Source organism: Cupressus sempervirens, chromosome 10 (assembly GCF_028749045.1).
Source record: "Cupressus sempervirens isolate cs-2001-9-10 chromosome 10, ASM2874904v1, whole genome shotgun sequence".
In the NCBI taxonomy this organism is placed as follows: domain Eukaryota; kingdom Viridiplantae; phylum Streptophyta; class Pinopsida; order Cupressales; family Cupressaceae; genus Cupressus; species Cupressus sempervirens.
Genome location: NC_143127.1, coordinates 51,884,900 through 51,902,754, shown reverse-complemented (window position 1 = coordinate 51,902,754; position 17,855 = coordinate 51,884,900). Strand labels below are relative to the sequence as shown.

Below are 17,855 nucleotides of genomic sequence, written 5' to 3'. Positions count from 1 at the left end.
GGATGACGTCCTCAAGTCCCCAATCAAGATGTTGTCCATCACTATTTTCTGCTAGGATGTAGGGACATCCTAGCATCCTTGGGATGTCGAGGGGAATGCTTGAGCATCCTTGAAGCATACCGGGGGTGTTTGGGCATCCTAGTTGGTGACTACATTTTTGCACGTGTTTCAAGAAAACATATTTTTTAATTGTCTTTTTCGTTCTATTTGAACCCTTAGTCGATGTGGGGCCCATCTAAGGCTTTCCAAGCCTACAAAAGGCGATCCAGGGTTCTTTTTAATTTACATTTTCATTTCCAATTGTTTGCTACAAGAAGAAGGTGAATAGTAATGAGTTGAGAAAAGAGTGATTGGACAAAAGAGCCAACATCATTAGGAACACCAAATAGTGACCAAAGAACAAAAAAAAAGAATAGTAGAAGGAAGGAAAAAGAATAGAAACCAAGTCCTTGGAGAACAGGGAAGGTGGGAGGGGCAAAAAGGCAACCCTGAGCCACTGAACAATTAGGTGAATGAGGGAAATTTTGAAGAAATATCTTTTGGAAGCATTCAATCATCAATGATTTAGACTGCCATCTTTATTTCTTTTAGTAGATTTTGAGCCAGGCAACCTTGGAGTTTTGGTGGAAACCTCATCTTAGAATATAATGCATGGAGTGGATCACCCAATTGGAGTTGGTGACATGTTGATGATCATGTGATAAAAACATCACTGTTTTACTAAGGATTGAGCACATAATTTTGGTCACATTACATTAAACCTCATAAGAATTGCCAAGTTATATTGTAGATATTGTCAGTGGAGTTCCATTTTAGTCGAGATTATGCTAAGTTGGACTTGGGATTTCAAGAGACTTTTACTAAGCCACAAGTCTAGAAAGATTGCATTAGATGCTAACTCGAGAGTTGTCCTTGAGCATTTGATCTTCCATCCATTTGCAAACCAAATGATTGAAAATTACATATGCATCATGACCAGAATGGGGTCTTTGCATTATACCTTACGACACTTGTGCTAACACTGACAATCATCTAATTTTGAACACTATTCAACTTGAGCTTTTGTGTATTGCAAAACTGACACTTTGAGCGATCACAACAGTAAGTCATTGTGAACTTATACTAGCGACATTGTATAAGAACCCTAATGGTGCTATCATTGTTTCAATGTCTCAAAGAGATGTTTTTGCAAGTTCTATAAATTTTGTGTTTTTCCAGAGTATGTGCTTTTTTTCGGATTTTCTTGACTATATTGAAATACAAATTTATGATACTTGAAAAAAAAGATCTATGCCAACTATGCACCAATCATTCTTTATTGCTAATTACCAATTGCAAAACATACAATTTTTTTTCTTGCAACTAGAATATTATTGAATTCAAACTATGGAACCTGGAATTCTAAATGCAAGTCCTGCTGATTATTCCAATCCGAAATGCAGCCTTACTCTTTCTTTTCTTGACACCAAAGATAGAAATGTGCGCCAAAGCACCAAACAATCAACATGTGCCTTCTTGAACCCCAAACACCACTCTTTTAGCCCTTACATGGGCTTGATATTCACAGACACTGCCTCTAAATCCAAATGCAACTCTCTTAACTAGCTGCAATCTGCATGCAAATGAAGCCCTCCACCATTTCAATCAATACTGAAATAAAATGGAGCTTCAAATCACCAAAATCGACAATCAATCAATTGAATCTGGATTTCTGAATGAGACCAACACTTGTGAACAATCTCGTTGGGTATTTCACCAAGTCAAAGTGCTGAGAGCTTATAGAATTCTTAATTCACAAGCCAAATCTGAAACCCTTGGAAGTTTCTTAGAGTCTTCACCAATTGCAAACAAATTCTGTGATGATGTCCCCAATTTTAATGTAATAATTTAATAAATTAATTTTTCCTCAAACTAAAATAAAATAAAATAATAAAGGGCCTTTAATTAATTAATAATTGCAAGACCCATATTAATAAAGTGAAAATAATGTCGGCCTATTGTAAATTTCTAGATGCTTCTTGGAGGCCTTTATAAGGAAATGTCTTGACATTGTAATGCATCATGTATTGGATTTGGTTTGTAATTATGTTTCCAAAATCTAAAGGCTAAGGAAGCTTGTGTGTGCAGATTTGGAGGTGGAAGACCGTCCCTATTTTGCTTGTGCAGTTTCGGTGGTTAAGCTCCACCTTATGTAGCATGCTAAATTTCTGCAAACTATTTAACCTTTAAATAAATGAAATAACATAACAATATTAACCGAATGAAAAGGGTTACAGTTATATTAGTTATTCTACTCTTTCACATGGAAGGGAAAATATGAGTTAACCGTAATTTATATTTCCACATAACTAGAAACTAACAATCATTTCAACTACTAGGTTCACATGATATTCAGTTAAAACTACCATTTCACTTGTATTGCCTATATCTAATTTCTTGACATCTAGAAATAAGAAGTATAGAATTTAAAATAAATGATAATAATATGTACATCAAATGAAATACGAAAAACATGAAGTAGATACTAGAGAATAAGTAGATGATGTCCCTGTGTTGCGCAAGTCTTGGTATCTTGAAGAGAGGAGAAGCATTGCCATGGGCTTAGCCTCCCAATTGTGGACCTGAAGTATCCCCACACAATCTCCATCAAGAAAGGCCCTCCCTACCTTGGGAGTAGGCTTGGGACATCCCTCTCCTGTCATTGAGCATCTTGGTGTTAGAGTGTCGGCTAATGAGCTGATGAGGTTGTGGACACTTCCAATCTGTAAGAATTTGGTATAGCTTTGATACCATGTAAGAATTTGCCTAAGGCAAGAATGAAATGCCAAGATCTAGAAGCTCAAGAGATAGCACAAGAGAGACAAGATATGACCAAATGAGAATCGATTGATTAGATAATTGGATAATTGGATGAATACACCATAGAAGTGCCTTGTATATAAAGGCAACTGATATGACTAGGAGTTAGCAAAGAGATAAGCATACCAACTAAGCACATGTCCACCAAGAGTGGATTATCCTCCATTGTGCATGAATGTATGGGCAACAATGAGAGGATAAGAATGTAAAAGTGTATCTCATAAAGAGATGTAGTAGACAACATGTGCTCAATTGGAGTGCAAACTACTGTGTTGTCAACATGACAACTCACATGAATATGCAAACTCCTAGATGTCTACATGACAACTAATATGAATATGCATTAACCTAAGTAAACTTAAGTAAAGTGTAAATAGTAAATACTTATTTACACCAGCACCCCCCTTAAGTACAACTTAGGGAAATGTACTTAAGCTCACAAAAGCTATATAATAATGTAAGATGGGTCTTAACTACTAAGACATCTTAGGTACCCATGTACAATATACAAGTGCAAAAGATAGATGCAATGTAATCTCTCATAAAGTGGAGAAAGAGGGAAAACCACATGGGAAAAACCCCCTTCCAAAAAGAGAGAAGTACAATAGAATAAAATGAGAGAAAAGACCTCATGTGAGGAAAAGATCCCCTCCATAAGAGAGAAGAAGTGGAAGAGAGACCAAGTAGCCCCCCCCAACATAGAATGTACACTAGTGGTGGATGCTCCAGGCTCGACGTGGAAACCGTGCTATGAGTGTAGAACAACATTCCTCCCCTGAGGAAGAAACAAAACCAAAGGTGTATCAATGAAGCCTTTCCCATCTGTAGGAAGAAACCTCAAAATGTATGAAATCTTTGAAACTTGATCAAGTGTCCCCATGTCAATACTGAAAGGTGCCTCCTCCAAATCATGTGTACTATGCCACTCTGCTGAAAAAGACAAATCAGGCTCAATTGAGGATGAATGTAGAACATGTAGCAAAGACTCATATATCTTCTCTGAAAATAATGTGACCTCCTCCAATTGCTGTATCAAAGGATCTACCATCATGTCAACCTCGAAAGACCGATCAAGTAGAGAATGAAGATGAGGGTCAGAGTGTTCCCTCGCAACAACTGAAGAAGGATCATCTTCACCAAAGAGAAGATGAATGTCCTCAATAGTGTCTCCCAAATCTGCAATGTAGGACTCCACAAACAAACTGGAAATGTCCGTCAAGTAGTCATCCCACGGAACTAAGAATCGAAGACAATAAATATCCTGCTGCACTGAATCACTTGAATCCATGGCTATGTGAATACAACTATCATCAGGAACAACATTAGATGGAATATCAGTAGGAGGAGAAGCAATGGATGGCTCAAGAACTTGATCACATGTGAGAACACCTAAGTTGAAGTAGCCAAAGTTCTCCTCAAAGTTTGAATCAACAATAGAATTGTGATCAAAATCTGTTGAAAAATCACTATCATCATCATGACCAAAATCTGAGAAGTAGTATAGTTGAGATGCATGATCAACCACCCTTGTAGCAATGCTCTATCTAGTCTCCAAGTCTCTAATAAAAATTGAATCAGGTGTGAATTCCGCAGTCCTTCCTTTATCTCCATGAGTGAGCTGATAGATGGAAAGAAGATTATGACTTAGGTGAGGTACACACAACACATCTTTGAAGTATCCCTCCCCCTTATCAATAGTTCCTTTCCCAATCACATTCATGTAAGTATGATTGCCCATCAAAATAGGTGGAGTATGACAAGGATCAAATGATGAAAACATAGACTGTGAAGATGCCATATGATGAGAAGCCCCTGAATCTAGAAGCCATCTCCGTGAATCTTGACTTGAAGTATTTACTAAGGCTTGACCTTTTCCCATGTGATCCTTTCCTTCATCAAAATTTGAATGTGAAGAAGATGATGAAGTAGTCATTCTTGATGGTAGACCAATTTGATTCTTCTTAAGAAGATTCGTGAGTTCATCTACTCCTTATAACAATGATGTTCTTCATGTCCATTCTTTTTGCAATATGCACAAGTAAGAAACTCCTTGGATAACTTTCCCTTATTGTTGGAGTTGTCTTGTGGTGAGGAGGTTGAGTGTCCTTTTTCTTGTTGTGAATTTTTCTGCCATGATTTCTACTTTTTGTTAGACCCTTTTCCTTGATTCCCTTTACTAGCTACCAATGCTTTGGACTTTGAAGACTTGAGAATCCCCATGCTCATCAAATTTGATTGTTCTACCATCATCTCTGTGAAGGAATCAAATAAAGGCATGGTGTAGGAAGAACCTAAGGTTAACTTATGAGTGTTGAAGCTTGAAACAAATGATGCATACTCTAGAGCAAGTTTTCTCATCAAATTATAGATCAATTTTTCATCCTCTATGGTAATTCCACAATTCATAACCATTGACCGTAGCTCATGTGCCTTGGTGATATAGTCTTGAATTGTGTCAAACTCCTTTGGATCTAATGACATGAGATTTTCATCAAGTTCAAAACCCCTAGCTTTGTCTACTTTTGTATACAAGCTAGCAAAGTTATCCCATGCTTCCTTTTACTATTTTACAATTATCAATATTGAAGATAATATCTTCATGTACATACTTCCTCAAAGTACCAATAGAAATCTTATTGTTATGATTCCACTCATTTAGTTTATCAGGATCAAATGGTGCAACTATGGTTCCATCAACATAATCAATTAAACCTTTTTCCATCATTTTACTCCATGCTCTAATTCTCCATGTAGCATAATTATGTGGAGTTAATAGTGGAAACCTAAGAGAACTCATGATGCAAATAAAAGAACACAAGAGAAAGAGAAGTGCAAACACTCAAGACACACCCCCCAAATAATTCAAGCAAAGAACCCCCTAAAATAAATGATTTTGGCACTTTATACTTAGTGCGTATACAACTGGCACTTGTCAAAATGAGCCAAAGTGGACTCTAATTTTGATGGTTACAACAATAAATATGAATCTATAGACTTCACAAGATAAGACATAAGACCTCTCAAGGATCTAATTAATCACAAGAGCCAAAATAGGCCAAAAATGACCAAATTCTGAAAGTACTATGTCAACTCAGAATTACTCCAAACTGATACCAAATCTGGAAAGTAGACAAAAAATCATGCACTTTCAAAAAAAATAGCACTTGAATATGTGTCCAGATGAGCCCGAACTAAGCCTTTGAAGTTGCAAAAATCGGGATTTGTGATTTTTAGAAAAAATTCAGGAACAGGGATTGCAAACAACCTGCAACAATGTGTAGATCATGAAATTTTACCTCAAAACATAAAAAATTGCTCGAAAAAAGGAGTCCATATGAGGGAGATATCACTGTTTGAAAATCACCTCTGTAATTATTTTCCTTGAATCACCGCTATCACACCTCCAAAAAAAAATGACTCTAGATTTCACCTCAGATGTCTGATTTTGATGAAACAAAAGTCTATGTAGAGGTTTTCTTTGATTTTCTGAATGTGATGCTAACATTTGATTTGCACTAGCAAACTCCAATCTTGACCTACTAAAAAAAATCTCTCCAATGGCTATGTAATGAAACTCCTATGGCTCTGATACCATGTAAGAATTTTGTATAGCTCTGATACCATGTAAGAATTTTCCTTAAGTAAGAATGAAATGCCAAGTTCTAGAAGCTCAAGAGATAGCACAAGAGAGACAAGAAATGATCAAATGAGAATGGATTGATCAGATAATTGGATAATTGGATGAATACACCATAGAAGTGCCTTGTATATAAAGACAACTGATATGACTAGGAGTCAGCAAAAGATAAGCATACCAAACACATCCACCAAGAGTGGGTTATCCTCCATTGTGCATGGATGTACGTGCAACAATGAGAGGATAAGAACGTAAAGGTGTATCTCATAAAGAGATGTAGTAGACAATATGTGCTCAATTGGAGTGCAAACTACTGTGTTGTCAACATGACAACTCATGAATATGCAAACTCCTAGATGTCTACATGACAACTAATATGAATATGCATTAACCTAAGTAAACTTAAGTAAAGTGTAAATAGTAAATACTTATTTACACCAACACAATCAACCTATCTTCTAACTACTAGCACTTTGACCTCTGGTGATCATAGTGGCAATCATGCCATTAACCTATGTTGGCCAACGATTTCGGATGAGGTAACTTTAAAAACTTTCAACAGGCTATATCCTTAACAAACACCGATTTGTTTTTGCTAATCAACAGTTTGATATTTTGTCAAACATTTGGTAGACAAATTATTATCACTCAATAAATAATGCTTTAAATTCACAGCCAGCTGCTCACAATTTTAATTGATTAAATCTTTATCAATTTGGACAAATGAACACCACTAGACAATTCATAAGTAATTCTATAATTGATGGCAATGCTACTAATATCCAATTTAAAAATGGACTTTTGGAAATTTACAAGAATGCAATAATGAACTTGGAAATTGACTTCTAACAGATGAAATATGGATTACAACTCTCAAGAAATAATCCAGTTTACTCGCACGTTCAGAAATACACACTCCTCACTTATAATTGTAGGTTCTCTAAAACCTAATTGCTGCCCTTCAATAATTGATTGTGGCCTTCTACAAAGTCTGAAATTGCTGCCAAATATAGGGACAACAGCCACATTACATTCCTCTTTAACCATGCCAAACAATAGACAATAATGGCGTTCCAAATCACAAATTCTCTAGCCACAATGAAATTCCCAGGTACAATACATAATAGTTGGGAAATACTATAATTTAATTAAGACAATTCTCAGAATTAATTCACAATACCTCAGTTGTGAATTACCAGACACTTCTTAATTCCAAACCCTTATACTTCAGCAAGGGCAAAGAAATTGACAAACTTAGAAACTCTTCACACGCAACAAAAGAAAATAATCAATCGGATGCTTTACTCATCAAATAGGCTCATATTTATAATCTCCAAATGGCACAAAGTTTCTCAAATGAACTTCACTAAAGAAGCTTCCCACACACAACATTAAAACATAATAAAGTGCCATTATAAAGTAATTTATTAATTGCTTTTAGCTCCGTAAATGACCTTTTCCACCATAACTTCAAATTCTGACATGTAAGGCCATTGTTTCTTGTTCCCATGATTTAAAACTTTTCGTCTCGGTTCCAACGAGCTATGATACTGAGGTGACCAACTAACAACACTAAAAAAATAACAACCTCAGCGTATTTAGATGAATAATAATAATAATTCACCCGTCTTGTGAAAACGACTGAAGAAGCATCAGAATTGAAATCCAACAATAGTAAAGTGATCCTGATGATGAAAGACGATGAATGAACCTAATGGGGTGACTTACTATAAATAGACGCTTCTTCCAAGATTCTTGGAGCCTAAACTGGAAGCCCAAAATAAAAACTGAGAGCATCCTCCAACTCCTTTGACTCAACTGAGCTCATCGGAACCAACAGATTGACTTACTATAAATTGTAAGTCCCTCAAACAGAGCCAAAACACACCATAGGCTATTGGAAAGCCTATAACCACACAACTAAGACACTCAAATTCTACTGTTAGCTCATGAGGGTTGTGATGGTGAACTGACCTGGCCAACTGCAGGAACTTGCTAAAATGGGGGACATTACAGCAACATAGATGCCTGATCACCTACCGCTCAACTTGACAACAAGAAATTATACAAAGGATTTCCATGAGCTAACTTAGTTATTGACATTTGAGTGTTGTTACTGTTTATATTCACTTTTCATTGCAGGGATATGTCCATTCTCTCCCTTCATCTCGACCATACTGACCCTCATGTATGGATTTTGGCAAGGTTTCTTGTATGATATTTGGTTTATAGAGTATATACATTGCCATCTTTCATGCCAAATTTGGCCTATGGCATCATAAATGAGTTATGCTTTCATTTTGTTTATTTCTTTGTCATATGAAGCAACACCCCATCTCAGAGATATATTGACCATATCTCTTTATAAGTTTGCACTCTTTCATAGAAAAACGTAAGTGCATTCACATTCAAAATGTTATCACAAGCAAGGTCTTTTGATAACATGATGGTTCTTTATAACAAGTTCTTAATAGAAAGAAGAATACTCAGGCTGAAAGCATCCCGATTCTGGATTTTAAGAAAGAAAATAAATATAGAAGCCTTTTTTGTGAGGCAAGTTAGTAATTTCAAATGCATGACTTAAGCACTATAAAGTGTAAGCAAAATGTAATGCATGACTTGAGATCGATTTAGTGCAATTTGGAAAATGTGAATGTGATGGCATCAAATATGCCACCCTCCTGCGCCACCAAATCTTATAATCTCGACTAGTAGATGGAATGCTGGACAATTTCAACAAGCTTGGCTAATTTAGAGACAGTCGCTGATTATGATCACACTCACTTGGTGAGAGTAGAAAAACATAGCAAGTGAAATGAGTTACTGTGAATGCTTGGAAGAACCATCTGAGAGAATGAGAGGAAAAGTATATAATGCATCCTTATTGAGGTGAGCAAAGATAAGCAAAGAAGCACTCATGTGCATGCTCAGTTAGGCAAGAATGACTAAGGTGGCAAGGCGTTCGCATGGGCCTTCTAATACAAATTTAAATAAAATGAAATGAAACATATTGCTCGATGCCATAAATGAAATATGAAAAAGGTGACTGCTCAAGGAAAAAAAAAATAAACCATTGCCAAGGTCCAAAATAAAAGAATAAGGGTGGCAACAAATGACTTTATTTATGCCTTAATATATCAATGTCACCCCTTTATATTCATGCTTGCTTGAGTATCCTTAACATGTAGGTATATATATATGTACATATATATATGTATATGTTAAGTTATAGGTTTGCATACATACATATGTGTGTGTGTATACATACGCACATATTTTACACCCACCCAAGTATGAGTATAGACATGATGTTATTATACTGACATGAAAGTATATGCAAGATATACTGAGATCATCTACACATGAAGGTAATCTTTCTTATTTGAGTTTTCTTTAATGTTATAGTTCAACCAGTGAGCTCATGGTAATCCTTTGTACATTCTTGCTTGTCTAGCCATTTCATCCTTGATCCAGGTAGTTAGATTTCATCCCTGATGTTTTGATAGTGGATTTAGGTGTCCCATTCCTAACTCCCATTTTGGGCAACACTCCCCCCCCTCCATCGTGCTCCTACAAAAAGGAAAAAGGTCTGGAGTAATAACATGTTTCCATAGTTTTGAAATATAAATAAAATATCACATAATCATTTTCAATTTCCAAAATACTCATTTTTCAATTTCCATCATAACGGCTAACTAACAAGTCATATGAAATAATAACTATTATTTGAAATTCCATTTCACATGAATCAAATATCTCAGTAACTTTTTTGAACAACTAACTTCACATGAATTCTCAATAGCTAGAAGATTATTTTAGTTTAGCAAAAGTTTGGGATGTAACAACCTATTTTGCTGTTGGAAATATCATTACAGATATTTCACTTTGTGTGCCAATTTGGAAAGTTTCCCTTCGAGGATGGATTTGTAATCACTCGGCTTTGTGCTACACCATTGTAATTTGCAATACATTATTATCTAAAAATAAATATATTAGTCATTGGCTTTTAGCGACACCCATTGCATTGTTCTTGTGATTTAAAGCAATATTTGTCTGATTATAAACCTTGATTTTGTGGCTTTGCACTCGCAACATTATTCGCTTCATAAATCATTGGGAGATTGTAGATCCTACACTCCAAATATTGACCGTATTTTCTCCATGGATCACTTCTTACCGTACAACCCCATTCCACTCCACATTTTGTGCGACATTCTCCCTATCCATATGACATTCTTTCTTCTCAGTACAACCTCTCACTTCTCCATTCACATTCATTACACTCCATATGGTCAAACTATGTCCCATCGTACGATCAACTTCATCCTAACATGTACGACCTGTAGATTTCCATATTGTATAAACCCTTCTTGATTGTTTTAAGGACCATTCCTTCACACGTACGGACTCCTAGTGTCCATCGCACAGGCTACACAAGCTAACATTTAATTGAGGGAATTGTTGATTATGGAATCTTCGCTTACAGACTTGAACAGAGCATTACAATGGTATCAAAATTGGTGATCTTGCCATTCTGTTAGGTATTGAATTCGAATCATGGCGCCGAGTGTTGGTTTGGTTGATGCACAGAGAGAGCTAAGAAGTCAAGAATAGCTCCATGAATGGGCAAAGGAAACACTCAACCTCTTGGCGAGTAGAAGGTGGTTGATGACAACCACCTTGGCTGAGTCGTTGAAGCGAATAAAGAAGATTGGGTGATTGGCGGATGGGACAAGGACATATCTCTAAAGGATTATATAGATTTGCAAATGAAGTATTCGTCATCTCAACACAATATACTCTTCAACAATGGTCTAAAGTGGAAGATTGATAAGAGACTACTTAATGAAGTCATATAGACACAAGAGGATATAGACAAGCAAAAGACTTCAATGGCCTCTTCAAATGAAGAACAAACAAAACACCAAGACAACCAAAAGGGTGAAACTAGAGAAATTGTCGATGATTTAGAAGAGAGGAAAGAGGAATACAATGACATAGAAGAGATTTGAAACAAGATGAGGACCAAGCCAATGTTGAATTGAACCCTCATAATGTTGATAGTGTGTGTAACAAGAGCATGGATGCGAATCTACAGAAGAGCATGGTTAACAATATGGAGTCACATCATGGGAATCATGAACCTGAAAGTGTAGGCGTTAACATGACCTCATGTTGAGGAACACTTGCTACTATTGATTGATTTTGGAGTTTATATTACGGTGGCATTGGAGGCATGCATAATGGAAATATTTCCGTATGAGGGACTTAATCATGATTGCAACAAGGCCTACCTAAGCTATGAACAAGATGACAAGAAGGGCTATGTCGATGTAATTCAAGTTTTCGTGTCTTTGGAATCCTAGTGACTATGGACATGGCAATGTCTATGTCAGAGTGGCATAGTGGAGGTTTGATGACATTGTGGTGCAGTCAAGGTTTGATGCCATTCCACTTGCGCGTTTGATTTGGGACCCTGGAGCTGACGACCTTTTATTTGATGATGGATTGCTTGAGGCAAAGCAATCTTTTGGAGGCAAGTATTTGTGATGTCCCTAGTTTTAATGTAATAGTTTAATTAATTAATTGGTCCTCAAAATAAAATAAAATAATAAAGGGCCTTTAATTAACTAATAAATGTGGGACCCAAATTAAGAAAGTGAAAATAATATTGGCCTGTTGTGAATTTCTAGATGCTTCTTGAAGGAATTTATAAGGAGACGTCTCAACATTGTATTGCATCATGGATTGGATTTGGTTTGTAATTGTGTTTCCAGAAGCTAAAGGTTGAGGAAGTTCATGTAAAGTTTCGGAGGTGGAAGACCCTCCATGTTCTGCCTATGCAGTTTCAGTGGTTCAATGTTACCCTATTCTGCCGTTGGAAATATCATACAAATACTTCGCTTTGCATGCCAATTTGGAAAGTTTCCCTTTGAGGATAGATTTGTAATCACTTGTCTTTGTCCAGACCATTGTAATTTGCAGTACATTATTATCTGAAAATAATTATATCTGAGTCGTTGGCTTTTGGCGACACCCACTGCATTGTTCTTATGATCTGAAGCAATATCGATCTGATTATCAACCTTGATTCTGTGGCTTTGCACTCACAATGTTATTTGCAATCTTATTAGTATTTGTGGCATCATAAATCATTGGGAGATCGCAGATCCTACACTCCAAATACTGACTGTATTTTCTACACGGATCACTGCATACTGCATGGCCCCATTCCTCTCCAACACATTCTGTGCGGCATTCTCCCTATCCATACAACATTCCTCCTTCTCTGTATGGCCTCTCACTTCTCCATACAAATTCATTACACTCCGAACAATCAACTGTTGGGACTGGATGGTTTCGGCGGTATTTTGTATTCTGTAGCCAACGGTCCGGCAGTAATTCTGTATTCTGTAGCCGACAGTCCGACGGTATTTTGTATTCTGTAGCCGACGGTCCGGCGGTGTTTCTTTATTCTGTAGCCATCGGTCCGGTGGTGTTTTTGTATTCTGTAGCCGACGGTCCGGCGGTGTTTCTGTATTCTGTAGCCGACGGTCTGGCGGTGTTTCTGTATTTTGTAGCCGACGGTCCGGCAGTGTTTCTGTATTTTGTAGCCGACGTTGTCGGTAGATAGTTTATAGCGGATAGAATATTTGTGGCCGACGGACTCCTTCGAGAAGGTTCGGCGATAGTATTTATAGCTCGTCTGGGATCTTTGTAAACCATCATTGACTTACTATTGCGAATATTATTCTGCTATTCATGATCATTGTCTGTATACGTTGATTTCTTTACCTGTACGGTAAACATTTGGCGCCGTTGCTGGACCCCGGCGTTGCCCCCTGGACCCCCAGTCGTTGCGGATATCAGTCGTGGGAGTCTGACCAGTTCAAAAGAGTTGAAGTTGCTGCAGGCATGGACTGTTTGTGTATCGAGGCATTGGGAGTAGGTGTTGGCTGGGAGGCTGTCTTGGTGGATGCGTAGAGAGCTCGGAAGGAGCTAATCATCCAGTTGGAGGTAGTGCAGCGACACTTGGCTCAAGGTACCAAGGAATTAAAAAAAGAGAAAGCAGCACAGGTGGCTATCAAGGTCAGCTTCATCAAGGAGACAGTGTTGTGTTAGCAGAGGCTACAGGCACGGGACGAAGGTGACAGTGATGTGTCAGAAGCAGATTTCTCTTGTTGTAGTCACTCTGTTAATGTATTTTGTTTGTTTGTCTCAGATATTTTGTCAGTTGTCAGGAGACGACTTTTCTTTTTGGGGGGGATGGTGTTAGCTGATTGGATGGTTTCGGCGGTATTTTGTATTCTGTAGCCGACGGTCCGGCGGTGTTTCTGTATTCTGTAGCCGACGGTCCGGCGATATTTTGTATTCTGTAGCCGACGGTCCGGCGGTGTTTCTGTATTCTGTAGCCGACGGTCCGACGGTGTTTTTGTATTTTGTAGTCGACGGTCCGGCAGTGTTTCTGTATTCTGTAGCCGACGGTCCGGCGGTGTTTCTGTATTCTGTAGCCGACGGTCCGGCAGTGTTTCTGTATTCTGTAGCCGACGTCGTCGGTAGATAGTTTGTAGCGGATAGAATATTTGTGGCCGATGGACTCCTTCGGGAAGGTTCGGCGGTAGTATTTATAGCCCGTCTGGGATCTTTGTAAACCATCATTGACTTACTATTGCGAATATTATTCTGCTATTCATGATCATTGTCTGTATACGTTGATTTCTTTACCTGTACGGTAAACATCAACTATGTCCTATCGTACGGTCAACTTCATCCTAACATTGTACAGCCTGTAGATCTCCATATTGTGCAGACCCTTCCTCATTGTTGTGCGGACTATTCCTTCACACTGTATGGACTCTTGGTGTCCACTGCACAGGCTACACAAGCTGACATTTAACTGGGGGAATCATTGAGTCTGGAATCTTCACCTATAGACGTGAACAAAACATTACAAATTCAACAATTCATAATGATCCTTTCATTCTTCTCCAATCCCTTTATTAAATTTCTTACAAGGGTTCAACTCAAGTGGCTTTTTCAATAAGATTCATTAATGAACTAATAAATTTGCTTTTTAGATGCAAGTTTGACTTTTTGATTCATCATTAAATGCCTTTGTCTTAGGCACCACAGCAAGCAATATTAAAAATACACTTCATTAATAATTTTGGCCCCAATTGCACTTTTGACTTTATAATAACCAATTAATATTTAATTATTAATTAAGTATGCTTTATTAATGAGAGATTCCTTATTAATAATTAACGCCTTAATCTTGAGCCAATGGATTTATGCCAAATCAGACAACTGAAGAACTCTACTAATACCAAGGCTAGGTGCATTGCCAAAAGTAGTGACGTGGTAAATAGTCTTACTATAAATAGTAAATCTCAGACTGAAGGCTCTATCAATGTCAGCACAACTCCATACTCTATCAAATTGTTCAAGTGCCTTGCTAAAGATCTTAACCCCGAATTTCCCAAAATACTCAAACAAAGAGCAATCTTGAATGCTCCTCGACTCTGAATGAGAATTGGTATCTGACTTTGTCAACTAAGACTTTCTAACCAATTGACTTAGCCTACAAGCACTACTGATAGGCTAATCCGAATCGCCAACCATGGTGAGCTAAAAAGGGGACATTCCACACTGCTAATTTCAGCAGCAGCCATAATCTTCAGAGTTGCGATCCAGTATGTAGCACTATCCAAATCAGACCAAAACAAAATAATTTCTTCTCAAGCCAAGAGTATTCTTAGGCAATTACTACAATTCGATACAAATTTAGTAACCTTACGACATGTTTTGTGATTCGTAGGCATTTCAATCCAAAACACAATAATTTCACATCCTATCATTGTATGTTGTTATCTGTAACTTCCAATGGCATAAATCATAAGTTGCAATCCCTAGAACAGGTTCAATGACATTCTTATGATTTGATCAATAATGTTTATCCAAATAGTGTACGTCATTTGTCTCTGCTGGTGGGATACATTGCATTTGAGTTGTCAATTTTTGAATTAATGAGCAAATGTTTTGGAGGTATTTCTTTACAATTTGTTAAAAATTGAGTAGGGATGTTCTGAAGCCGAAATGACCCTCTTCAAGGACCACACTCACTACAATCAAAAGATTCTTCATAACGAGTAGCCACGGTGTGCAATTGAAGTCTGAACATGCAGGGTTTTAATCTGGAGAATTATATTCAAAAAACATGTCCTGCCCTCAATGCTCATGCCAATACAAAGAAATCACGTCCTAAAATACTCAATGATTCCTGTAGAAATGGACACCCTTGTCAAATTGTTTATTTTGCCATTTTAATTTTGCCTGGCAATATCTTCAACCTCAAGATTCAATCCTGACCCGCAAGTACAGAGAAAATAAGAAGAGTCGAGTATATCTTGAAACCATTTCAATATTTACTGCTGTGATTTCTACAAGTGCTATTCCCCTAAAGTGCTATTCTTGTCATTTTCGCAATATTCAAATAACCGAACAATTTTTTTCTTGATTTGCTGATTCAATATTATTTCCAGAACATTGATACCAATCATCTGAAAATACTCTGACCTCAATAATATAAACCCCCAAAACATGCTTTTTCCTTGGCAATCAAATTTACATTTATAATATAAATTGCATATACGACCTGTAGTTAAATATTCTGCTTTTCACCGAAATAATTATTTATTTGACTGGAATCTTATTTCCATCAAGTACTTCATTTTTCCAGCTGTCATCAATTTATTCTGAAAATAATGTAATCACCATAAAAAATAATCCTTATTCTGAACACTGATCAATTATCTTTGTGAATAGTCTGCTTTTTCTATATTTACACTCATCCTTAAATTCTGAAGTGAACCCGCTGAAGGTTGGAGCGGGTTTCTGTCCAATCCACTAGTCTCAAGGGTTTTTATCCTTAAGTTCCTAAAAGCCAAAGCTCTCCTGTAAACTTTCATTCATAAATTTTCTCAAATGATTTCTCCGCCAATTTAAAGCCTCAATAAATAATATTATTTGAGAGTTACATGGTTACAATTAGTGAAGTAACTTTAATTAATCTTCCCCTAAAGTCAACTTACTAATTAGTAATATTACTTTAATTTAGCTTTTAGGTAATAATAACTAGCTAGTATTAAATTTCTCTTTTTGTAATAATTTTGGAATAGCCCAATTCAATCCTTAAAGCAAGTTAAACGAGGACAATGCTTTTATCCCAAGGCATGGCAAATAATGGATGTTACACACATTAAATACATAAGATTATGTTTATCTCTGTCCAAGCAGGAGGAAATAAGTTTGATTAAGAGTTAATTAATTCATTAAATGATGTTGTTACTAAACAATGCTGAAGTTTGATTAGAAGCATAATTAACAAAGTTTTTGCAAGAAACATGTCTGTTGTGAGATACAACTCCTAACATCATGTCCCTTCGATTGTTATTAGAGGAGGATTGTGGTTCACAAAATAGACATCAAAACTTTGTTAATTATTCTAGCTAAGAACTGGTGTTCTCAAAGAGCCCACAATCTGCCAAGTATTTAGAGGGTTTGATTACCACCTTTTACATTGTTTCAAATGCATGAACAAAGAGCCATTCAAGCAGAAGCAGCACCAAGGAAATTTCATGTTTAAAAGTCAATAGTTCTGGAAAGGCGATCAGTTAAAAGACCCTATTCGTTCAGGCACAATCAGATCCATTCACTTGCATGATCATAAGAAGGTAATTCAGAAAAAGTGATCAGACATTGCAAGGATTAGGTCCTGTAGCTCTAGTAATTAGTAAGTTCTACATTAACTTTGTCACGTGTAATACCTTTACAGATCAGAAAATCAGACACACTATTATTAGTCAAAATCATACTAATCTTTAGCAGATTTATACATTGACAAATATTATATTTCCATCAGAACCCTTCTATGCACTTAAAAATACATTTGATTACACATGGCAAATAATGGATGTTACACACATTAAATACATAAGATTATGTTTATCTCTGTCCAAGCAGGAGGAAATAAGTTTCATTAAGAGTTGATTAATTCATTAAATGATGTTGTTACTAAACAATGCTGAAGTTTGATTAGAAGCATAATTAACGAAGTTTTTGCAAGAAACATGTCTGTTGTGAGATACAACTCCTAACATCATGTCCCTTCGATTGTTATTAGAGGAGGATTGTGGTTCACAAAAGAGACATCAAAACTTTGTTAATTATTCTAGCTAAGATCTGGTGTTCTCAAAGAGCCCACAATCTGCCAAGTATTTAGAGGGTTTGATTACCACCTTTTACATTGTTTCAAACGCATGAACAAAGAGCCACTCAAGCAGAAACAGCACCAAGGAAA

The 17,855-nt window shown here is 36.7% G+C and overlaps 1 protein-coding gene across 2 annotated transcripts in view; it reads left to right on the top strand.

Annotated features, from left to right (window-relative positions):
• The window catches only part of ISA3 (isoamylase 3), a 313,468-nt gene that overhangs the window by 41,583 nt on the left and 254,030 nt on the right, over positions 1-17,855 (top strand). The window lies entirely within an intron of this gene.